We start from the raw sequence: 26161 nt of genomic DNA on the forward strand, positions 1-26161 counted from the left end.
CGCAAATCCTGACTTTTGCCCTCAACCCAGCCATCCAGGGAGGGTTCTGCACTGCCAACAAATTGACCCCTACAAACTGCCAAGCCCTATCCCTAACCCTAGTCATGACTATACCTATCCAGACCTGGATCTCAGGTATGGCCAAACAAGGAATTTTGGACATAAGACTGATGCAATATTTCTCAGTCAGGAATATAAAAGACAGTTCTGTTTGCAACAACTGGGATGGAGCTGGAGCTAAGGATTGTGGGCAAATACCCAACCCTAACCCTCACCATGATGTAAGAGGCCTCGGAACACAATCCATAGGTCTCACCCACATGTAACACTCGCCCTCATCAGCCCTTCGGGGAGTGCTCTGCACTACTGGCAAAGAGGTCACTACCATCTTCTGGTCCTTAATGCTAACATTTGCAAACTAGTTTCTCCCTGGGTGTCATTCACAGTGAGTGACTCAGAGAAATATCCTTTCCTGTAAGTTGGGGAATCTGGCCAAGTCCTTAGGTCTCTGCCATAGGGTGGGACACAGGACCTATCATTATTTGTCTTGCAGAAGTATGCTGACAATGGGAGGCATAGGGTCCTTGAAGGTGCCCAGCAGAGTGTCCATGTGTAGGCAATGCCAGGTTTTGGGAGGGAGCTTGCCTTACTTCTGGTTGAAGGAGAAACTATTTTAGACATTTCATTCCCAGATTTATCCTAATCTCCTCTGTAATGTAGAAGCTTGGCCTTCCTTATAGCTCTGCCCATCCATTTTCTGTTTTCATAACTAGGTCATGGAATCCAACCGGGTGGTACTGGTCTGTAAGCCACACAGCCACTTCCAGGATTTGTGATGAACTACCACTCTGGTCCTGTGCTAAGTGAGAGCAATCAGTTACTTTATCTCAAAGAAGAACGAACCTTCTGTCCATGAGCGCTTGTTGCTTGTCTGGCCATGGTAATCGTGGTGGGTAGCCAGCTTGCCTCCCTCCCCCGGCTGATAGAAATGTCTTCATTCTCTAAGGCAGGTGTATCAGGCACGCACAGTAGCCTGCAGGACAATTCAGCCCAAGGAAACCCTTACAAGGAATACTGCACCATGACTTGGTTACAATACCTAAAGCACCAACAGGACCCCTAACTTGCTACCACTGAATCACCATTCTTTCTGTGCCATGAGGGGCAGGGCATACAAAGGAGCCAAGGTCAGGAGGCTTCCTTCTCTTTCTGAAAGAAAAGTGCAAGCCTTTTACCAAATGGGCACTCAGGTGTAGGTAATGTGAATCTTTTCCTTTGCCCCTGACCACAGGTGTTTCTTACTATAGACAACAGCTTCTCAGGAGATTGAGCTAGGCGTGTCCTTCTCAGCTTCATCCTACTCTCCCTTGTAATGAAGCACTTTGGCCTTCTATTTATTTCCATCCTTTTGCTCTTTTCTTCAAACTAGCATCTCGCTGGAGTCCATTCAGAGTCAGTGTGTCAGAGCAATATCATCCACACTTAACTGGGGCTTCTGGCTGAGTCCTGGTGACTCTGGCATGGATTGGCAACAGGACCTCTTGTAACTTCCTATTATAACTCTGTTCACAATGAGAGGCCTAGGGCATATGAAGGTGCCAAGTTGGATATGGGTAGATGTGGGTAGGCAGTCCTAGAGGTTTGGAGAGGGACTGGCCTTACGCAGGGAGCAAGGAGAAATGAAGGCAGGTAAACGTGGATAGCATAACTCATTTGCATCAGTAATGTAGAGCCTTGGCCTCCCTTCTAGCCATTCTCACCAATTTGCTATTTTCTAAGTCATGGGTCACATTCAGGGGTGATTGGTTTGTCACTCACTTCACACAAGCAGAATCCAAAGATTGGTGCTAAACTACCACTGTGGTTCATTGCTGTGTGAGAGCAAACAGTAACTTCAAATCAAAGGAACGATGGCCTTCTTGTCCCTGAGTGCTTGGTGCTTGGCCAGCTCTGGTTAAATGCAGTAAGGGAAAACATGCCTTCAATATGTGTCAAACATGATTCCCATATGCTTACTATTATTTAGACATGGTCAGCACAGAAAAGGCCCTTTGAATAACTACTGTATCAGGTCCAGGTTCCAAACACTTGATCACCAGCTGGGAGCAGGAAACCCATGCCTCTACATCAATGGTGCATTTATTTCCTGATGGGAAGGACAGGAAAAATCACCAAATACAGCTTTTCATGTTTCTTAACAAAAATACAGAACTCCTGCAGATCACTCTCTTGTATAGCCAATGGAGGTTTCCTTTTCACCAGCTTCAGGTGTTTCTTACTCCTCAGACAGCCAGCCTTCCAGGAGATAGGAGTAAGCAGTTAATTCTAACTTTAGCACGTTCTCTTCTGTAATGAAGAGTTTTCATCTTCTGCGTGCCTATTTGCATTTTATTGCTCTTTTTTCAGGCTAGATTCTTCCTGGGATCCATTCAGAGCAAGAGCCTCAGAAGAATGTACTCTGTTTAAACCAGAACATTCCAGAATCCATGGTTCTGCGTCAGGTACACAGCCCAGGTCCAAATATTGGTGTGGAGATTTCAGTCAGTTCCTGAGCCAGTTGATGGCTGTCAGTGTCTGGTATTCCAGGGGAAAGCAGGCCCCTCTGTCCATGGAGGCTTGGTGATTAGTCAGTTAGAGTCATTGCAGGGATGGGTAGCCATCTGGGCTACCTCCCCTAGCTGAGAGAGGTGCCTTCATCCTGCAGAATAGATGGTTCATGCATGTGCACTCTGCTTCAGGCACTTAGTGCACAAAGGGACTCTGAAGAGAATACTGCACCCATGCTGGGTTCTAATCCCTTGGCCATCAGCCTGGAGACCCAAAAATGCATACCTGAATCACTGCCACCCCTGTCCTCTAATAGGAAAGAGCAAGAAGGAGACCCAGGTCCAGGGCTTTCCCTCTTTTTCTGAAGGAAGAATGCAGACCATTTGCTCAGAGGGCTCCCAGGTGTAACCTCTAGGGGGTTCCCTTCACCAAAGCCCCCAAGTCTTGCTTGTTCCTGAGACAGCCAGCTTGCTAGGAGATGGCACTAGGCCCTTCATTCTCCACATCATCCATTCTCATTTCTAGTGAAGGACTCTGGCCTTCTGGGGATCTATTTTTACCACTTTGCTCTATTTTCACACTAGGTCCTCTCTTGGGTCCATTTGATGTAGTCTCTCAGAGGAATAATCTTGGTGTTCAGCTAGGGATCCTACTCCAGTCCATGTGGATGAATGATAGGCTTGGTCACAGGGCCCCGGGCAAGTTGATGTTAAAACCATGCAGGCATTCAGAGACCTAATGCATTGGAAGGCCCAGGTTAGAACATTTGCCCTTAGGCTTGTCCAGAGGACGGGGAAGGGAGCTGGCCTCCTTTCTTGGTTGAAGGGACATGAAATTACACACTCCCCATGCAGACTGATCTCATTCCCATTGAAAATATTGTACTTTGGCCCTCATTATGGACACTCCCTCCCCATGGCTTTATGTCTAACAATGTCCCCGTTTAGACTTAAGAGCCATGGAGCTGTCATGCACTAAACCCATGCCCAGGGATAGCTTTTCCCACCAGCCTGTGTGTGTTGGTGGTGGGCCCCAAGTAACGCACCTCAGCCCCTAGCTAATGGCAGCACTTGCACTTACTCAGACTTGGATTTACCTTCCATATGGGGCATGAGGGGCCAGTGGGACCACAGGCATCAGTGGTGTGTGCAGGTCAGCACCACAATGAGGTTTCTGGGTCAGATCCCAAGGCACTAACATCCCTGTGCATCAGCCAGTGCCATAGAAGCCTCAGTGGCCCAGCAAAGCCACTCTGTGCTCATGGTGTGGCAACCATTGCATTGGACTATGCAGTGCTGTCCTCTTTCAGCATTCTCAACAGTAGCAACAGTGCTTGGTCTGGCTGGCAGGACTAGTTCCAAAAGAGCCTCAAGGTCTGTGGCAGAGGGAAAGTATGGCAGCTAGGGTGGAACCCAAAAGAGCAGCACCTGGTGTTTGCCTCCTTACCAGTTCACTTCTCCCAGCCCATGTTTGGAGGACTCAAGTGCTCTCACATGTGTACCCTCACAAGCTATGGATAAGTATGATGTGATGTGTTGCAGAGTGCCAGGGATAACCTATAATGAGGAGGTACTGAGTCAAGATGCTGGCTAGTGTGCAATACACCTGGAAGAAATGCAGAGTGGTGTACTAGATCAGGGCTGCCTTATCTAGTCATATATTATTAAGGCTGCACTGGTTTAAAATACATAGATCTTGTCCCGAACATCATTCAGATACTGTAACAACTTCCCATTTTACAGTTATTCTTATCTTTTCAAGATGCTTGAAAACCTGAGAGGACCTGAGGATCTGTCCATGGCAAAACAAACAAAAAAACACAGGTCTACTTGGCCAGAAACCTGAGTTCTGTGAGATTCATTTAGAGATGAACAAGCATACAGGGAAAACTATCCTGGTGAAGAGCCAGGGGCCCTTTAGCCAAACATGTGCCACAGTAACAATGACTAGACCAGAATCCCCAGTTGATGACTCAGGATATGACTGTAAGACAATTACATGGAATGGACCCCAGGGAGGGCTCAGAGTTAAAATAGAGCAAAGTCGTGAAAATGGCTGGGGGGGGGGTTCAGAGTTCAGCATCAGGGATAAAGATGTGACATGACTAGCACAGTCTTCTGCAGCTCATTGATGGACTCAAGAAGGACAAACACCTGTGGAATTTGTCAAACGGTGCTGCCCATAAGTTCCACCTGAAAGCCCTATCACCAAGAAGCCTACCCAGATTCTTCCTTCAGAAACAGAGGGGAAGACCTGGCTCTGGTATGTGCCCTTCCCTTGCCAACAGTACATAGGGGCAGCAGTGATACTGCTGTAGCATGGATGTGCTTCCGGCTGATGGGCAATTGTTTGGAAGCAGGTCTTGGTGCAGAATTCCATTTAAAGGTACTTTCTGTGCTGACCAGATCCTGTAACAACCTGACTACATGAGAACCTGCATTTTGTCAAGATGAAGGGATCTCCATTGGTGTGAGGAGGGATTCCAAATGGATACCCATGTGCATGCATACCTTGACCAGCTAAGCAACACCATGTGCTCAGGGAGATAAGGGCCAGGTTTCCTCTGGGATAGTATACCCATATGCCTTCAATTTCCCCAGGAACTGACTGGGAAACTGGCACCATTTATACAGCCATGGCTCCTAGACGTGAACAGAGACCTAGCTAGAAAAGCAGCAATGGGATGTGCATGAGTAGAATCAGTACCAAAGTCCTGCATCTCCAAAGGGAATGGCATACATCAGTGAAAAAGATATCTTTCTTAATCAACTCTTGATCCAGACAGGAGGCCATCTCCATGTCTAAAACTTCTGGTTGAGCCTACACACAAACATTCTCCACTGGGCACCTGTAGATGATCTATGACTGGTGATGGCAACAAATTCTGATACCCAAACTGCAAGGCCTCTTTGGCCAAACCCATTCACACTCACCAGGATGGTACCAAACTCAAAGCTTAATTGTAAAGGATATGACTTTTAGAGAAGAGCTCTGAAATGATTCCAGGGAGACCCTTGTTTCCAAAGAAGAGAAATTATTTAGGATTCCTATAATAGACTACTAAGAAACAAGAGCTCAGGGACATGAGAGTCAATTGCCCTCTGGGACATCAGACACTCAGAACCCTTCACTGGCTCAGGACATGTCTGGAAACTCACTTCCCATCCTTGTAACTCGGTTTTATATGGGACAGTCACACTCAGTGTGTAAATTGAGACCAAGAAAGAAAATAAAAAATGGGGGAGGAATGACTACATGGGGAGTCAAAACTGTGCTTTCAAATGGGCATGGGGTAAAGTGAGGGAAGTTGACCCTGACCTTCCCTTCCCCATGTCCCACACAGCAGGCAGGATCCACCCCAAACTCGGGCTTAGCTGACCCATAAGCATTCCCCTGGGTACCTTCACACACCCTGAATTTTGGGATAACTACATCATTCTGAAACCAAATTGAGTAGGGCCCAGTATAATACCTCTATCACCATCACAAGCACACCCCCAAGCTGAAACAAGAGGATATTACTCTGAGACATTGTCCAGGTATAATATCCATGCAAACCTGCTTTCAATAATATGGCTCAGGGGTAGCAATGGAGACACACACTTCCAGAGATCTTACCACACATGAGATTCGGAGAAAGTAGAGAATGAAATACCCAGCACAGTCTCCTATCAACAAGGTTGTATCTGGAATAAGAAAGGCCTATGGGATTAGGCCAAAGGGGCCCTCTGAAGGACCACATCTGGGAGACCTGTCAGCAAGAAGCAAGAAGCTTTCTTTAGGAGCCAGTGATTTCTTGTTTGGTCTATCCCTGCCACATTTCCCATAGGTTGAGGGAGGCAGCAGTGTTTGAGCTGTAGCTAAGGGTTCTGAGGGCTCTTGCTCAGGAATCTGCAACAAGGACTAGGTTCCCTAGTTCCAGGCAAGGGCTCTTCCAATGCTCACCACCTCCTGGTTCACACTGCCCATGCGCAAACTGCTTCTCAGAATGAGGGCAACTTGGTCATCCAGGTCACTGAGGCAAGTTGACTCCACTTCACCTTCCATAGCACAGCAGGCCAAACACTAAGCACCCAGGGACTCAAGGCCCACTTTTCATTGGTAAAGCAGAGTCTGATGGCTCTCACTGAGCACAGGAGCAGAGTGGGAGATTGTGGCCTAGCCAGGGGTGCCAGCTGAGTGAGTTATGGCTCCATAGCTCCTAAAGGAGAAAAAAATAAACTGTCATAAATATAGCAAAGGGACAGAAATGGGTGCCAGTTGGGCCAAAGATCAACACTTCCAGTGGAATGGGGGTCACTGGAAGGAAGATGTATTGCTTCATTTTCCCTCAGCTCAGAAAGAGACCAGTTCCTTGCCCAAATGTTTGGCCCAGCCTACACACCAAACATCCTCTGCTGGGCCCCTTCAAATGTCGTGGGCCATGGAATGGCCGCATACTTCTGAAATCTAGTGAATTAATGAAGGAACCCTGTGTCAAAATATCTTTCCCTGTCACAAGGACGGATTAGACTCCCAGTTGGACAGCAGAGGATAGGACTCTTGAGACACTGATTCTGAATGGACTGTGTGAAGAACTTTGTTTCTACAGGACAGCAATGATGTGTCAAGGTGGTTGAGGAGGGCAACAGCTATGCAGAGCTTGGAAAGGGAATTCTATGGACAAGGCATTACCCAACACCAGCTCCTGCCAAACTGGCTATAAGAGGATGAAGAAACACCAGAGGGCTTAGGCAAATGCGCCATCTAGTGTCTCCATCTAGGAGCTGTGTCAGCACCTGGCTTGCCTTCTTCCTTCAGAAGGATCTAGAGAGCCCTGGGACCTGGTTGGCTCTGTTGCTTACGCATTATTGAATGGAATGAGCAGTGACAGTGCTGTACCTGGGAGGTATTGCCAGCTGTGTCTCCAAAGTACGGAGAGAGACATTGGCGCCCTCTTCTTCTAAGGAACTCTTTCTGTACTGATCAGTTCTGGAGCCTACTGCTCCTGTGTGAACCATCTACTTTTCAAAAGGAAGTCACCTCAATCAGGCAGAGCAAAAACGTGAGCTGGCTCCACTCCCCCAATCGTCTACTACAAACGTATAAGCACAAAGCTCAGGGATAGGAGGACTATTCTCCGTTGGGGTATCTGATGCTGATGGCTATAATGAGCTAGGGACACAATGAGAACTTAAGGCCTGTCCCTGGGTGCCTGCTGAGTCAGTGCCAGATCCATGGCTCCTAAGAGTTAATGAAAGGGAAGTCATAAACACAGGAAGGGATGGCTGTAGCCAGGACCAAAGAGCTTTCAATATTTCCAACCAGTGGGAATGCGATCAATATGGAATGGAGATGTTTATCTTCATTTCCAGCAGGCCCAGCAAGGGGGCCAGTTCCCTGCTAATACATCTGGCCCAGCCTCCCCACACAGCTCTTGGCTGGACCCCTTCTGTTTCTCTAGGTCTCTGTATGTCCATGTAGACCTGAAACCAAAAGGCCAAGGCCACATTGGCTCCACCTATCCAACAGTCACAAGGGCTGGTACCCATTGGACATCTGCAACCCAGATATAGTACTCTGAAAGACTGAATTTGTATGGATCCCAAGATGAACCTTGGCGGATGATAAAGCAATGTCATGAACTATATACACTGAGGGCCAGACTTCTTCATGTTTAGGAGAACCTGACTAGCACAAGGTATTCGCAAGCTGGCTTGCTCAAGAATCAAAAGGACATTTTGTGGGCTTTGGCTCCAGGAGTCCTGCAAAGGTTGCCCTTTGGATCCCTGCGAACAAGAGGCCCACATTCTCCCTTAAGAAATAGAGGGGAGCATTAGCTTCTGGTGTGCTTCTATCTATCATAGCCTTCGAGAGGAGCACCAGGGGCTCGGAGATATGAAGAATGTGCTTCCATGTGATGATCAAGAGGTGGGAATGAGGCCTTGGTGCACTATTTATACACAAAGCTTTTTGTGTGCTGATCAGGTCATGGAGCACGCTGCACATGCACAGAGTGTTAGTTTTTTGTATTGAGGGTAGGTCCACCCATAAGGGGCATGTGTCCAGGTGGCTACCCATTTCCATGATACTATAACTCGCCCACCACCAAGGGCTCAAGAATCAGGGGGAATAGCTGTCCTCTTGGACACCAGACTCTGAGAGCCCTGCGTTGGGTCAAGATAGGCTTGGAAAGCCACCCCCAAACTGGCAACCTCGGTTGCTGTAAGGGACAGACACAGGGTTTCCATATGTGAACTGAGAACAAGTTAGGAAAGCAGCAATGGGTGAAGAATGACTCCAAGTGAAGTCAAAGTTGTGCATTCAAATGGACACGGGGGAAACAGAGATAAAAGACCCCGACTTTCCTTTCCCCTTGACTCACACAGGAGGTGAGATCCACCCCCAAACATGGGCTTAGCTTACCAATGAGCACTCTCCCTGGGCACCTTCACACTCCCTGGGTATGGGAAGGGCCACATAATTCTGAAACCAAATTGAGAAGAGCCCAATGCAATACCTCTAAAACCATAACAAGCACACCACAAAACACCCAAGCTGAAACAAGAGGATATTACTCTGAGACACTGTCCCAGAATAGTGTCCATGCAAACCCTCTTTCATCAAAAAAGCTCAGGAGTCGCAATTGAGACACGCACTGCCAGAGTTCTTCACCACACATGAGATTTAGAGAAAGTTAATGAAGTACCGATGCAGTCTCCTATTAACCAGGTTGCATCCAGAATAAGAAAGGCCTGTGGAGTTAGGCCTGAGGCACCCTCTGAAGGTAAATACCTGGGAGCCCTGTCAGCAAGAAGACTGCTTTCTTAAGGACCCAGAAATTTCTGGCTTGGTCTATCTCTGCCACGTTTTGAATCAGTTGAGGGAGGCAGAAGTGTTTGTGCTGTAACTAAGGGTTCTGAGGGCTCTTTCTCAGGAATCTGAAACAAGGACTGTGTTCCCTAATTCCTGGCAAGGGCTCTGCCAATGCTGACCCTTCCTGGTTACTACTGCCCATGTGCAAACTGCTTTTCAGAATGAAGGCAACTCAGTCATGCAGGACAGTGAGGCAAGCTGGCTCACCTTCACATTCCATAGAACAGCAGACCAAGAACCACGCATCCAGGGACTCAAGGCCCTCTTTCCCTTGGTATATCAGAGCCTGATAGCTCTCGCTGAGCACAGGAGCCGAGTGAGAATTTGTGGTCTACCCAGAGGTGCCAAGTGACTGAGGGATAGTTCCATAGCGCCTAAGGGAGAACAAAATACATTCTCAAAAACACAGCAAGGGGAGGGAAATGGGAACCATGTGGGACAAAGCTCAACCTTTCAAGTGGGAATGGTGATCTACTTGGAAAGATGTTTTGCTTCATTTGCCCTCCACCCAGAAGGAGACCAGCTCCCTGCCCAACTCTCTAGCCAGCATACACATAAAAAATCCTCTGCTGAGTCCCTTCTAATGTCCTGGGTCTCGAAATGGACACATAATTCTGAAACCCAGTGATTTCATGAAGAAGGGGCCCTGTGGCAAAAACTCTCCCACAGTCACAAGGACTGGACCAGACTCTCAGGTGGAAGACAGAAGATAGGACTCTTGAGACACTGATTCTGAATAGATTGTGAGAATAACCTTGTTTCTACAAGAGAGCAACGATGCATCAAGGTGGAGGAGGAGGGCCAGAGCTCTTCAGAACTTGGAAGGGGAGTTCTATGGAGAAGGCAGTGCCCTGCTGGAGCTCTTGGCAACCTGGCTATAAGAAGAAGAAACACCAGAGAGCTTATGCAAAAGTGCCATCTAGTGTCTCCATCTGGGAGCCGTGTCAGCACTAGGCTTGCCTTCTTCTGTCAGAAGGAATTAGGGCACCCTAAGCCTTTGTTGGTGTTTGTTGCTTTTCCCATCATTGAATGGAGTAAGCAGTGATGGTGCTATAGTTGGGAGGTTCCCCCAGCTGTGGCTCCAAAGTGTGGAGAGGGACATTGGTGCCCTCTTACTGTAAGAGGCTCTTTCTGTTCTGACCATCTTTTGGAGCCTTCAACTCCTGTGTGAACTGTCTGATTTTCAGAAGGAAGGCACATCAATCAGGCAGAGCAGAGAGGTGAGCTGGCTCCACTCGCCCACCCACAGCCAAGCACCAAGGTCAGGGTATGGAAGCCCATTCTCCTTTGGGATATCTATCAGATGCTGATGGCTATAGCTGAGCCTGGAACTGAGTGGGAACCCAACACCCATCCAAGAGTGCCTGTTGAGTGAGTGCCAGCTCCAAGACTCCTAAGGGTGAATGAAGAGGCAGTCAGAAACACAGGAAGGGAGAGCTTATAGCTTCATCAATGACCAAAGTCCAATAATTCAAAGACCAATAATTCAATATTTCCATCCAGTGGGAATGGAGATGTTTATCTTCATTTCCACTAAGACCTGCAATGGGGACAGCTGCTCGCTAATACATCTGGCCCAACCTCCCCACACACACCTCTCGGGTGGACCCCTTCTGAAGTCTTAGGTCTTTGGGTGTCCATGTAGACCTGAAACCAAAAGGTCAAGGCCACTTTAGCTCCACCTGTCCCCCAGTCACAAGGGATGTTCCCCGTGGGGCATTTGCAAGCTGGAGATAGTACTGTGAAAGACTGCATTTGTATGGACCTGAAGACAAACCTTGATGGATGATAAAGCAATGCCATGAAAATGCCTTGATGAATGATAAAGCAAAACCATGAGGCCCAGAGTTATTCCTCTTTAGAAGAACCTGATCAGCACAATGTATTCGCTAGCTGCCTTGCTCAGGAATCACAAGCACCTCTTGTGGGCTTTGGCTACAGGAGTTCTTCAAAGGATACCCGTTGGAGCACTGTGAGCAGGAAGCCCACATTCTCCCTTAAGAAATAGAGGAAAACTTTGGCTTCTAGTGCATTTATTCCCATAGTATCTACTGAGAGGGTCAGCAGTGGATCTGAGATATGAAGAATGTGCTTCCATGTGATGATCAAGAGGTGGGAATGAGGTCTTGTTGCTATATTTATTCAACAGGCTTTTTGTGCGCTGATCAGGTTTTGGAGCATGCTGCACTTGCCAGACTGTTCTTTCAATTGAGGGTAGCTCCATCAATTAGGGGTGGGGTTCCTGGTGGTTACCTATTCCCACAATACTATAACTTGTCCACCACCAAAGGCTCAGAGACAGGGGAAATAGATGTCCTCTGAGACATCAGACACTGAGAGCCATGTATCAAATCATGGACGGCTTGGAAACTCACTCCCCAAATCGGGGATCTCGGTTGTTATAGGGGACAAAGAGTCTCATGTGTGAACTGAGTATAAGTTGGGAAAGCAGAAATTGGAGAGGAATGACTCCAGAGTGAGTTAAAGATGTGCATGCAAATGGACACGGGGGAAACCAAGGAAAGAGACCCTGAACTTCCCTTCCCCTTGACCCACACAGGATTTGGGACCCACCACCAACTTCAGGCTTATCCTAGACACAAGCATTCTCCCTAGGCACCTTCACACACCCTGGGTATGGGAAGGGTCATATAATTCTGAAACCAAAATGAGACAGGCCCAATGCAAAATCTCTATCTCCATCACAAGCACACCACCAAACACCCAAGATGAAACAAGAGGATGTTACTCTGAGGCATTGTCCCAGAATAGTGTCCATGCAAACCCTCTTTCATCAGAAAAGTTCAGGTTTGGCAATGGAGATACACACTGCCTTAGTTCTTCACCACACATGATATTTGGATAAAGTTGAGAATGAATTATCCAACGCAGTCTCCTATCAACCAGGTTGTATCCTGAATAAGAAAGGCCTGTGAGATTCGGCCAAAGGGGCCCTCTGAAGGACTACACCTGGGAGCCCTGTCAGCAAGAAGCCTGCCTTTTTTCTTAAGGACCCAGAGATTTCTGGCTTGGCCTGTCTCTCCCACGTGTCACATCAGTTACAAGAAGCAGCAGTGTTTGGGCTGTAGCTATGGGTTCTGAGGGCTCTTGGTCAGGAATCTGCAACAAGGACTTTGTTCCCTAATTCCTGGCATGGGCTCTGCCAATGCTGGCCCTTCCTGGTTACTACTGCCCATGTGCAAACTGTCTGCTTCTCAGAATGAAGGCACCTCAGTCATCCATGTCAGTAAGGCAAGCTGGCTCACCTTCACATTCCATAGCACAGAAAGTGAAGCACCAAGGGACTCAAGGCCTTCTTTCCTTTGGTAGAGCAGAGCCTACACAGGAGCAGAGTGGGTGGTTGTGGCCAGCTGAATTAGCGATGTCTCCGTGGAGCCTAATATAGAAAAAATACATTTTCAGACAGAAAGCAAGGGGACAGAAATGGGCACCAGGTGGGCCAAAGCTCATTTATGGTGTGAGTGGGGATCCACTTGAAAGATGGCTTTCTTCATTTGTCTCTTCCCAGAAGGAGGCCTGCTCTCTCCCCAAATATCTGGCCTTCCCTAAAAACCATACATCCTTCCCTGGCCCCCTTCAAATCCCTGATCTCTGAATGGTGCATACTTCTGGAGCCCAGTGAATTAATAAAGAGGTAGCCTTGTGGCAATGTCTCTCCCAGTGTCACAAGGACTGGATTAGACTCCCAGGTGGAATACAAAGGATAGACTCTTGAGACACTGGTTCTGAATGGATTGAGGGAAGAGCCTGTTTCCACAAGAGAGCAAAGATGTGTCAAGGAGAATAAGGAGGGCCAAATATCTTCAGAGCTTGGAAGAACTATTCTATGGGGAATGGAGTGCCCAGCACCAACTCCTGGCAACCTGGCTGGTTGTGAGAAGTAGAAGAAACAACAGAGGGTTTAGCCAAAATTGCCTTCTAGAGTCTCCTTCAGGGATCTCTGTCAGCAACAGGACTGCTTTCTTCCTTCAGAAGGACCTATAGAACCCTGGAACTTTGATTAATTGTTTTCCCATCACTGAATGGAGTGAACAATGACAATGTTGTATCTTGGAGGTTCCCAGAGCTGTGGCTCCAAAGTTTGTGGAGGGGCATTGGTGCCTCTTCAGTACAAAGCACTTTCTGTGCTGACCAGCTTCTGGAGACTACTGCTCCTGTGAGAACTGTCTGCTTTTCAGAATGAAGGAATCTCAATCAGGCAGATCAAGGAGGTAAACTGGCCCCTCTTCCCCCTGCCCCTGGCTACAAACAGCAAGCACCAAACTCAGGGATAGGAGGGCTATTCTCCTTTGCGATACCTGATGCTCATGGCTGGTACTGAGCCCAGGACCAAGTGGGAAGCTGACCCCTGTCCCTGAGTGTCTGCTTAGTGAGTGCCAGCTCCAAGGTTCCTAAGAGTGAATGAAGAGGCAGTCAGAAACACAGGAGGGAGAGGGTATGGCTGCAACCAGAATCAAAGGACATTCAATATTTCCATTCAACGGGAATGTGATCAATGTAGAATGGAGATGTTTATTTCATTTCTCTGAGGCCCTGAAAGGGAGCCAGCTCCTGGCCTATACTTCTGCCTGAGCCTCCCCACGCACAGCTCTCAGTTGGACCCCTTCTGATGCCCAAGGGCTCTGAATGTCCATGTAGTCTTGAAACCACAAGGCCAGTCACACAGTCACCTGTCACACAGTCACAAGGGCTGTTCCCATTGGACATCTCCAGGCGGATATAGTACTCTAAAAGACTGAGTTTTTATGGACCCCAAGACGAACCTTGATGGATGATAAAGCAATTTTCTGAAACTGGATACACAGAGGGCCAGTGTTCTTCATGTTTAGAAGAACCTGACTAGCACAATGTAGTCACTATCTGGCTAGCACAGGAATCAAAAGAACTTTTGGGGCTGTGGCTACAGGAGTGTTCCAAAGGATGCCCTTTGGAGTCCTGTGAGCAAGAGGCCCACATTCTCCCCTAAGAAATAGAACAGAACTTTGATTTCTGGTGTGTTTCAGCCCATTGTATTGGTAGAGAGGGTCTGCAGTGTCTCTGGGATGTGAATAATATGCTTCCATGTGACGATCATGATGTTGGAGTGAACCTTGGTGCACTATTTATTGAAAAGCCTTCTTGTGCACTGATCATGTCTTGGAGCATGGTGTATTTTCACAGACTGTTCTTAATGAGGTTAGTTCCATCCATTAGGGGCAGGGGTCCATGTGGCTCACATTCATACAATATTGTTGCCTTCCCATCACAAGGGGAGCAGGGACATGGGGGGTAGCTCTCCACTGGTACTTCAGACTCTTAGAGCCCTGCATTGGGTCAGGGATGGCTTGTAAACTCACCTACAAACCAGGGATCTCGCTTGGTGTAGGGGACAGACACAGTGTACTTTTAGCAACCCAATGCTAGGCCATTTCCTGGTGCTTCTACACAAGGGTTTAAGAATACTTCTGACTACGTATCCCCAAGAAGCTTTCTAAAACCCTCTTGCAGAAAAGGGTGCTTTTCAGCAGTAAAGCACAAGTGTCTATACAGAGAGGTGGTGAGAAAAGTCTTACTCTATATGTCTATGAGGGACAAGAATGTCACTTGAAGCACTCTGATGCTATGGGCATTTAACCACAGGGCCTTTCCCTATGGCTAATGTGGAATGTTTTTTAAAGTTTTTTTTTTTAATTCCTGTAAGTTAACATACAGTGTAATAATAGTTTCAGGTATAGAATTCAGTTTTTCCACTCTTCCACACAACACCTGGTGCACATCACAAAGTGTACTCTTTATTTAATTCCCATCTCCTATATAACCCAATCCCCCCACCCATATCTCTCTGGTAACTATCAGTTTGTTCTCTATGGTTAAGAGTATGTTTCTTGTTTTGCCACTCTGTTTTTTCCACCATGATTATTTGTTTTGTTTCTTACATTCCACATAGAAGTGAAATCATATGGTATAAGCCTTTCTCTGACTGATTTATTTCACTTAGCATAATATTCTCGAGCTCCATCCTAAACATTGCAAAGGAAAATTTCATTCTCCTTCATGGCTGTGTAATATTCCATATATCTATATATATAGGTATATATAGATATATAGATATATAGATATCTGCATCGATTCCTCAGCCAATGGGCCTTTGAGCCCTTTCCATATTGGCTATTTTTCATTGTGCTGTTAAAAACACTGCCGTGCCTGTGACCCTTTGAATTGGTATTTTTGTGTCCTTTGGGTAAATACCTCGTATTGCAATTGCTGGACATAGGCAACTCTAAGTTGTCAAGGGTAAGTAATTTTTTAAATTATTTATTTGGGAGGGAGAGAGTGAGAAAGTGAGAGATGGGAAGGGGCAGAGAGAGACAGAGAGAGAATCCCAAGTAAACTCCATTCTGCCAGTGCAGAGCCCAATGAGGGCTCAGTCCCATGACTGTGAGATCTTGACTTGAGTGGACCTCAAGAATCAGTCGCCTGACTGTGCCACCCAGGTGCCCCAGGGCAGCCCTGTTTTTAACACTTGACAAAACTTTGTACTGTTTTCCAGAATTGCTGTGCCAGTTTGCATTCCCATCCACAGTGTCAGAGGGTTTCCCTTTCTCCCCATCCTTGCCAACACCAGTTGTTCTTGTGTTGTGAACTTTAGCCTTTCTGACAGACGTGTGATGATATCTCATTGTAGTATGATTTGTATTCCCTGATGATGAATGACGTTGAGCCTCTTTTTATGTGTCTTTGGGGAAAGGTTCACCTTGTGTGTTCCCCTGTATGCTCCTCTCCCTCTCCCTCTTTCCTCAATTAGGGCTCCCTCTCCTCTGAAGTACCCTTGATATATTTCCCCCCAACTCCCTCTCTCTGCACTTCCTACCTTCTTTGATGTGGCTTCTTCTCTCCTTGTAGCTGTGGAATTGGTTCTGTCACTCTTCAAGTTGCTATCTGGGGTATTTAGAATGATTTGCTAGTGATCTAGCTATGTTCAAGGGATGAGACTATACAGCTGCCATACTAGCTATCCCAACACACACTAATGAATGTTTCAACAAACTGCCTATGAGATGTATGTGAAAGGCTACATGAAAGACACTTGGGCAGTGTCATTTCACGCAGTAAACCACAAGGCATGGGTGGCATCTGGTGGGTGTGTTGAGGGGTACATGTGTGGTGTACGTTTGGAGTTGTTGTGGTTGAGTTCACGATCCTGTTTTGTATGGATGGTATGTATGTTGTATATGTGGTTTGTGTCTGTGTATGGCATTTGTGTGGTGAGTGTGGTATGTGTATGGTGTGTCAGTGGTTTATAGGTGGTGTATGTGTCTTTGTGTATGCTGTAAGTGTGGTATATGTGTTGTGATTGTATTATATATGTCATGTGTGTATGCTCCGCGTATTATTGTATGTCATGTGCAGTCTTGGTATGGCATGTGTGTTTTGTATGTGGTGCATGTGTGGTTTTGTGGTGTGGCATACAGGTGAGTTTGTGTAATATAAGTGTGGTGTGTGTGGTGTCTGTATTTCTTATATGTATGGATTATAATGGTGTGTTTATTGCAGATGTGGTGTCTTTGTAGTAGAAGTGTGTTGTGTGTGGTATATGTTCGGCGTGTATGTGGTGTATTTATGGAGTGTGTTTGTGTGGTATATGTGTTTAGGGTGTGTATGTGTGCGTGTGTGTGGTATGTATATTGTGTATAGTAAACAGTGTGTAAAAGATATCTGTGTGATGTATATGAAGTGTGTATGTGGTGAATGGGTGAGGTGTTTGTGTGGTATTCATGTGTCATGCAAAGTATGTGTTTATACTATCTGTTGCTATCTATTTGGTGTAGGAGTGGTGTAGCTGTGTGGTATATGTGTCACATTTGTGTGTGGGGTGTGTGTTGTATGTGTAGTTATTTGTAGACGAGGTGGAATATGTTTTCTGTATATGTGGTATAGTTTTGGTGTGTGTGGTGTGTACGTGGAGTCTGTGTGGTATACGAGATGATTTGTTTGGAAATCATGTGCTGTATATGTGTTGAATGTGGTAATACTGTGGGAGGGTTATAACTGTGGGTATGTGGGGGATGTGTGATCTGTGTTGGATAAGATTGTGACATATGCATGGTGAACGTGTGTTGTATACGTGGTGTGTATAATGTATGTATATGTACATGGTGTATGTGTGATGTAGGTGTGTATGTAGTTTTAATGTGGCTAATGCAGTGTGCAAGGTATGTAGTAGGTGCAGGCTGTGCATGTGTGTGTGTTATAAGTGTCTTGAGTGTGATGTAGGTGTGGTCATGTGTGGTGTAGTTTTCATAAATGTGTTTCTGTGTTGTATGTTTGTGTATTGTGGTACGTGTTATATGTATGGGATGTTTGTGTAATATGTGTGTTGTGTGGTTGCAAGTTAGTTGAAAGATGGTTTCCCCAAAGTGCAGTTTTACAGAGTTGAGGATATGAAACTTTCCACATAGTCCCCACATAAGTTTTCAAACACTTCTGAGTGGAACAAGATTTTAGTTAAAAGATGGTTTACCCACAGTTTTCTATAACAGAGTTGAGTAAATGGCACTTACTTTGTGGGCCCGGTATTGGTTTGCAAACAGTGCTCAGTGAAACAAGATATTAGTTGAAAGACTGTTTCACCACAGTTGTGTTTCACATAATTGCGTGTATAGCATTTTCCGCATAGGCCCCACATAGGTTTTCACAGAGTTCTAACTTTGTGAAACATGATGTTAGTTGAAAGATTGTTTCTCCACAGTATTCCTTCACAGGGTGGAGAAAATGTCACTTTCCACAACATTCTCCGCATAGAATGTCAAACAATTCCAACTTTGTGATATGTTACTTAAAAGATGGTTTTCCCAAGTACAGTTTGACAGAGGTGAGTATATGGCACTTTAAGTAAGGCCTCGCATAATTGGTCAACCTCTTCTAATGTAGAGAAACGTGTTAGTTGAAAGATGGTTTCCCCACAGTGTTGTTTCACATAGTTGAGTATACAGCACTTACCGTATACATCCGCATACATTTTCAAACTCTTCTAATTAGTCAAACAAGATGTTAGTTGAAGGATGATTTCTCCACAGTGTTCTTTCAGAATATTGAATACATGTCACTTTCCACATCATTTCCCACATATGTTTTCAAATACTTCTAATGTAGTGATTGATACAAGATGTTAGTTGAAAGATGGTTTCCCCAAAGTGCACTTGGACAGAGATGAGTATATATGGAAGTTTACACACAGACCCCGCATAGTTTTTTGAAGAGTTCTAACTTAGTGACACTAGATGTTAGTTAAACTATGGTTTACCCAGAGTATTCTTTCACACAGTTGACTATATGACACCCTGTAGGCCCCGCAGAGGTTTTCAAACAGTTCTAACTTACTGAAACAAAATGATATTTAAAGATTGTTTATACAAAAGGTTCTTTCACAGTGGGTGGTATATGTCACTTTCCCCATTGTGCCCTGCATAGGTTTTCAAAAACTTCTAACTTAGTGAAACGAGATGTTAGTTAAAAGATGGTTTCCCATAGTGTTGTTTTACAGAGTTGAGTATATGGCACATTCTGCCTAGGCCCCACATAGGTTTTCAAACAGTTCTAACTTAGAGAAACCAGATGTGATTAGAAAGATGGTTTCTCCACCGTATGTTTTCTCAGAATTGAGTATATGTCACTTGTGTCATCGTTCCCAGCAAAGTTTTTCAAACACTTATGGTGAAACAAGATGTTAGTTGAAAGATGGTTTCCCCAAAAGCTGCTTGACAGAGTTGAGTATATGGTACTTTCCTCATAAGCTCCCATAGTTTTTAAACACTTATAAGTTAGTTAAAAGAGATGTTCATTGAAGGATTCTTTCCCCACAGTGTTGTTTCATAGGATTGAGTATATGGTACTTTCTGCACAGGCCACATAAGTTTTCAGAGAGTTCTAACTTTGAAAAAAGATGATAGTTGAAAGATGGTTTCTCCACTGTTTTCCTTCACAGGGTCAAGTAATGTCACTTTCCACATTGTTCTCTGCATAGGATTTCAAACAATTCCAGGTTAGTGATACAAGATGTTATTTGAAAGATGGCTTACCCAAAGTGTAGTTTGACAGAGGTGAGTATATGGCATTTTCATTATAGGTCTCGAATAGGTGTTTAACCTTTTGTAACTTAGAGAAAGGAGACGTTAGTTGAAAGATGATTTCCCCACAGTGTTTTTTTCACATAGTTGAGTATAAAGCACTTTCTGAATATGTCTACATACATTTTCAAACTCTTCTAAATTAGTCAAACAAGATGGTAGTTGATAGATGGTTTATCCAGAGTAATCTTTCACGGCATCAGATATATGTCACTTTACACATCATTCCCCACATAGGTTTTCAAACATTTCTAACTTAGTTGTACAAGATGTTACTTGAAAGATGATTTCCCCAAAGCGCAGTTTGACAGAGTTGAGTATATGGCACTTTCTGCATAGTCCTCGCATAGGTGTTGAAAAACTTCTAACTGAGTGAAACAAAATATTATTTAAAAGATGGTGTACCCACAGTGTTTTTTCACAGAGTTGAATATAGGGCACTTACCCTGTGGGCCCCACATAGATCTTCAAATATTTCTGACTTAGTGAAACAAGATATTATTTGAAAAACTGTTTCACCAGTTTTGTTTCTCAGATTTAAATATATAGCACTCAATGAATAGGTCTTGCATACATTTTCAAACACTTCTAACTTAGTGAAACAAGATGTTAGTTGAAAGATCTTTTCACCACACTGTTGATTTATAGAGTTGAGTATGTGGCACTTTCCCTATAGGCCTTGCATAGGTTTTCAAACACTTCTACTTTAGTGAAACAAGACGTTAGTTGAAAGACAGTTTCCCCACATTGTTCTTCACAAAGTTGAGTCTATATCCACATAGGCTCCGCCTGTGTTTTCAAATGCTTGAAGCCTATTGAAACCAGATGTTAGGTGAAATATTGTTTCCCCACAGTGTTGCTTCAGAGAGTTGAGCACATGGCACTTTCCATTTAGGCCCTGCCTGGGTTTTGAAACACTTCTAATGTAGGGAAACTACATGTTAGTTGGATGATGATTTCCCCACGGTGTTGTATCACAGAGTTGAGTATATGGCACTTCCATCATAGTTGCCTGCATGGAATTTCAAAGACTACTAACTAAATGAAACAAGATGTTAATGAAATATGGATTCCCCACAATGTTGTTTGAGAGAGTTGAGTATATGGCACTTTTGCATGGGCCCCACATAGGTTTTCAAACACTTTTAACTTAGTGAGGCAAGTCGAAAGACTGTTTCTCCACAATATTCTTCCATACAATCGAGTATATGTCAATTGCGTCATACTTCCCTGCATGGTTTTTCAAACACTTCTAACTCAGTGAAACCAGATGTTAGTTGAAAGATGGTTTTCGATACTGTTGTTTCACTGAGGTGAGAATATGGCACATTCTGCTTAGGCCCCGCATTGATTTTCTAACAACTCTAGCTTAGTGAAGCGAGAAATTAGTTCAAAGATGGTTTCTCCACAATGTATTTTTCAGAGTCAAGTATATGTCACTATCCGCATAAGCCCCACATGGGTTTTCAAGCACTTATGACATAGTGAAACCATATGTTAGTTGACAGATGGTATCTGCAAAGTGCAGTTTCACAGATTTGAGTATGTGGCACTTTCAGCATAGCCTCACATATTTTTTCACACAATTATAACTTAGTGAAATTAGATGTTAGTTGAAAGATAGTTTCTCAAAAGTGCTGTTTGACACAGCTGAGTATATGGAATTTTCCGCCTAGGCTCTGCACAGGTTTCTAAACACATCTAACTTAGTGAAATTAGATGTTAGTTGAAATACCATTTCTCCACAATATTTTTTTCACACAATCAAGTATATGTCAATTTCATCATAGTTCCCCGCATGGGTTTTCAAACACTTCTAACTTAATGAAACCAGATGTTAATTGAAAGATGGTTTCTACAAAGTGCAGTTTGACAACTTTGGGTGTATGCCACTTTCAGCATAGCCCCGCATAGTTTTTCAAACACTTCTGAGTTAGTGAAACAAGATGTTTTTTGAAAGATGGATCCTCCACAGTGTTGTTTCACAGAGTTGAGCACATGGCACTTATGTTGGAGGCCACAAATAGGTTTTCAAACAGTTCTCACTTATTGAAACTAGATGTTAAGTGGAAGGTTGTTTTCCTACAGTGTTTTTTCAGAGAGTTGAGTATATGGCACTTTCCATTTAGGTCCTGCACAGATTTTTAAATTCTTCTAACTTTCTGATACTAGATGTTAGTTGAAAGATGCTTTGACGACACTGTTCTTTCACAGAATTGAGTATATGGCACTTTATGAATAAGCTCTGCATAGGTTTTGGAATAGTTTTAAATTAGTGAAACAAGATATTAGTTGAAAAGTTGTTTCCTCACAGTGTCAAAGTATATGGCACCTTCAGTGTAGGCCATGCATGGGTTTTCAAACACTTGTAACACAGTGAGAGCAGATGATAGTTAACAGATGGTTTGTCCACACTTTTGTTTCACAGGGTTGAGTACATGGCAGATTGGTGTAGGCAACATGAGGGTTTACAAACATTTCCAACTTAGTGAAACCAGATACTAGTTGACAGATGTTTTCTCTACAGTGATATTTCACAAAGTTGTGTCAATGGCACTTTCATTAAACTTCTATGTCTAGGATTCCTTTTTCTTTTTTTATATGCATATTTACTTCATTGCCAGGGTTTTATTTTTTTATTTTTAATATGAAATTTATTGTCAAATTGGTTTCCGTACAACACCGAGTGCTCATCCCCAACAGGTGCCCTCCTCAATACCTATCACCCACCCTCCCTTCCCTCCCACCCCCATCAACCCTCAGTTTCTTCTCAGTATCCAAGAGTCTCTTACAGTTTGGCTCCCTCCGTCTCTAACCTTTTTTTTTTCCCTTTCCCCTCCCCGTGGTCTTCTGTTAAGTTTCTCAGAATCCACAAAAGAGTGAAACCATATGGTATCTGTCTTTCTCTGTATGACTTATTTCACTTAGAATTACACTCTCCAGTTCCATCCACGTTGCTACAAAAGGCCATATTTCATTCTTTCTCATTGCCAAGTAGTATTCCATTGTGAATATAAACCACAATTACTTTATCCATTCATTAGTAAGTGGAGTTTTATTTTTTTCAATATATGAAATGTATTGTCAAATTGGTTTCAATACAACACCTAGTGCTCATCCTAAAAGGTGCCCTCCTCAATACCCATCACTCACCCTCACCTCACTCCCAACCCCCATCAACCCTCAGTTTGTTCTCAGTTTTTAAGAGTCTCTTATGCTTTGGCTCCCTCCCAATCTAACCTCTTTTTTTTTTCCTTCCCCTCCCCCATGGGTTTCTGTTAAGTTTCTCAGGATCCACATAAGAGTGAAAACATGGTATCTGTCTTTCTCTGTATGGCTTATTGCACTTAGCATCACACCCTCCAGTTCCATCCACGTTGCTACAAAGGGCCATATTTCGTTCTTTCTCATTGCCACGTAGTACTCCATTGTGTATATAAACCACAATTTCTTTCTCCATTCATCAGTTGATGGACATTTAGGCTCTTTCCATAATTTGGCTATTGTTGAGAGTGCTGCTATGAACATTGGGGTACAAGTGCCCCTATGCATCAGTACTCCTGTATCCCTTGGATAAATTCCTAGCAGTGCTATTGCTGGTTCATAGGGTAGGACTATTTTTAATTTTTTGAGGAACCTCCACACTGTTTTCCAGAGTGGCTGCACCAGTTTGCATTCCCACCAACAGTGCAAGAGGGTTCCTGTTTCTCCACATCCTCTCCAGCATCTATAGTCTCCTGATTTGTTCATTTTGGCCACTCTGACTGGTGTGAGGTGATATCTGAGCGTGGTTTTGATTTGTATTTCCCTGATAAGGAGCGACATTGAGCATCTTTTCATGTGCCTGTTGGCCATCCGGATGTCTTCTTTAGAGAAGCGTCTATTCATGTTTTCTGCCCATTTCTTCACTGGGTTATTTGTTTTTAGGGTGTGGAGCTTGGTGAGCTCTTTATAGATTTTGGATACTAGCCCTTTGTCCGATATGTCATTTGCAAATACCTTTTCCCATTCCGTTGGTGCCTTTTAGTTTTGTTGGTTGTTTCCTTTGCTGTGCAGAAGCTTTTAATATTCATAAGGTCCCAGTAATTCATTTTTGCTTTTAATTCCCTTGCCTTTGGGGATGTGTCGAGTAAGAGATTGCTACGGCTGAGGTCAGAGAGGTCTTTTCCTGCTTTCTCCTCTAGGGTTTTGATGGTTTCCTGTCTCATATTCAGGTCGTTTATCCATTTTGAGTTTATTTTTGTGAATGGTGTCAGAAAGTGGTCTGGTTATAACCTTCTGCACGTTGCTGTCCAGTTCTCCCAGCACCATTTGTTAAAGAGACTGTCTTTTTTCCACTGGATGTTCTTTCCTGCTATGTCAAAGATTAGTTGGCCATACATTTGTGGGTCTAGTTCTGGGGTTTCTATTCTATTCCATTGGTCGATATGTCTGTTTTTGTGCCAATACCATGCTGTCTTGATGATGACAGCTTTGTAGTAGAGACTAAAGTCTGGGATTGTGATGCCTCCTGCTTTGGTCTTCTTCTTCAAAATTCCTTTGGCTATTCGGGGCCTTTTGTGGTTCCATATGAATTTTAGGATTGCTTGTTCTAGTTTCGAGAAGAATGCTGGTGCAATTTTGATTTGGATTGCATTGAATGTGTAGATAGCTTTGGGGAGTATTGACATTTTGACAATATTTATTCTTCCAATCCATGAGCAGGGAATGTCTTTCCATTTCTTTATATCTTCTTCAATTTCCTTCATAAGCTTTCTATAGTTTTCAGCATACAGATCTTTTACATATTTGGTTAGAGTGATTCCTAGGTATTTTATGCTTCTTGGTGCAATTGTGAATGGGAACAGTTTCTTTATTTGTCTTTCTGTTGCTTCATTTTTAGTGTATAAGAATGCAACTGATTTCTGTACATTTATTTTGTATCCTGCGACTTTGCTGAATTCATGTATCAGTTCTAGCAAACTTCTGGTGGTATCTATCGGATTTTCCATGTATAATATCATGTCATCTGCAAAAAGCGAAAGCTTGACTTCATCTTTGCCAATTTGGATGCCTTTGATTTCCTTTTGTTGTCTGATTGCTGATGCTAGAACTTCCAGCACTATGTTAAACAGCAGCGGTGAGAGTGGGCATCCTTGTCGTGTTCCTGATCTCAGGGAAAAAGCTCTCAGTTTTTCCCCGTTGAGGATGATGTTAGCTGTGGGCTTTTCATAAATGGCTTTTATGATGTTTAAGTATGTTCCTTCTATCCCGACTTTCTCAAGGGTTTTTATTAAGAAAGGTGCTGATTTTGTCAAAGGCCTCTTCTGCATTGATTGACAGGATCATATGGTTCTTATCTTTTCTTTTATTAACGTGATGTATCACGTGGACTGATTTGCGAATGTTGAACCAGCCCTGCATCCCAGGAATGAATCCCACTTGATCATGGTGAATCATTCTTTTTATATGCTGTTGAATTCGCTTTGCTAGTATCTTTTTGAGAATTTTTGCATCCGTATTCATCAGGGATATTGGCCTGTAGTTCTCTTTTTTTACTGGATCTCTGTCTGGTTTAGGAATCAAAGTAATACTGGCTTCATAGAATGAGTCTGGAAGTTTTCCTTCCCTTTCTATTTCTTGGAATAGCTTGAGAAGGGTAGGTATTATTTCTGCTTTAAACGTCTGGTAGAATTACCCTGGGAAGCCATCTGATCCTGGACTCTTATTTTTTGGGAGATTTTTGATGACTGATTCAATTTCTTCACTGGTTATGGGTCTGTTCAAGCTTTCTATTTCCTCCTGATTGAGTTTTGGAAGAGTGTGGGTGTTCAGGAATTTGTCCATTTCTTCCATGTTGTCCAATTGGTTAGCATATAATTTTTCATAGTATTCCCTGATAATAGTTTGTATCTCTGAGGGATTGGTTGTAATAATTCCATTTTCATTCATGATTTTATCTATTTGGGTCATCTCCCTTTTCTTTTTGAGAAGCCTGGCTAGAGGTTTGTCAATTTTGTTTATTTTTTCAAAAAACCAACTCTTGGATTCCTTGATCTGCTCTACAGTTTTTTTAGATTCTCTATTGTTTATTTCTGCTCCGATCTTTATTATTTCTCTTCTTCTGCTGGGTTTAGGGTGTCTTTGCTGTTTTGCTTCTATTTCCTTTAGGTGTCCTGTTAGATTTTGTATTTGGGATTTTTCTTGTTTCTTGAGATAGGCCTGGATTGAAATGTATTTTCCTCTCAGGACTGCCTTCGCTGCATCCCAAAGCGTTTGGATTGTTGTATTTTAATTTTTGTTTGTTTCTGTATATTTTTGATTTCTTTTCAAATTGCCTGGTTGACCCACTCATTCTTTAGTGGGGTGTTCTTTAACCTCCATGCTTTTGGAGGTTTTCCAGACTTTTTCCTATGGTTGATTTCAAGGTTCATTGCATTGTGGTCTGAAAGTATGCATGGTATGATTTCAATTCTTGTATACTTATGAAGGGCTGTTTTGTGACCCAGTATATGATTTATCTTGGAGAATGTTCCATGTGCACTCGAGAAGAAAGTATATTCTGTTGCTTTGGGATGCCGAGTTCTAAATAGATCTGTCAAGTCCATCTGATCCAATGTATCATTCAGGGCCCTTGTTTCTTTATTGACCGT

Source organism: Prionailurus viverrinus, chromosome X, assembly GCF_022837055.1.
Source record: "Prionailurus viverrinus isolate Anna chromosome X, UM_Priviv_1.0, whole genome shotgun sequence".
Lineage (NCBI taxonomy): Eukaryota > Metazoa > Chordata > Mammalia > Carnivora > Felidae > Prionailurus > Prionailurus viverrinus.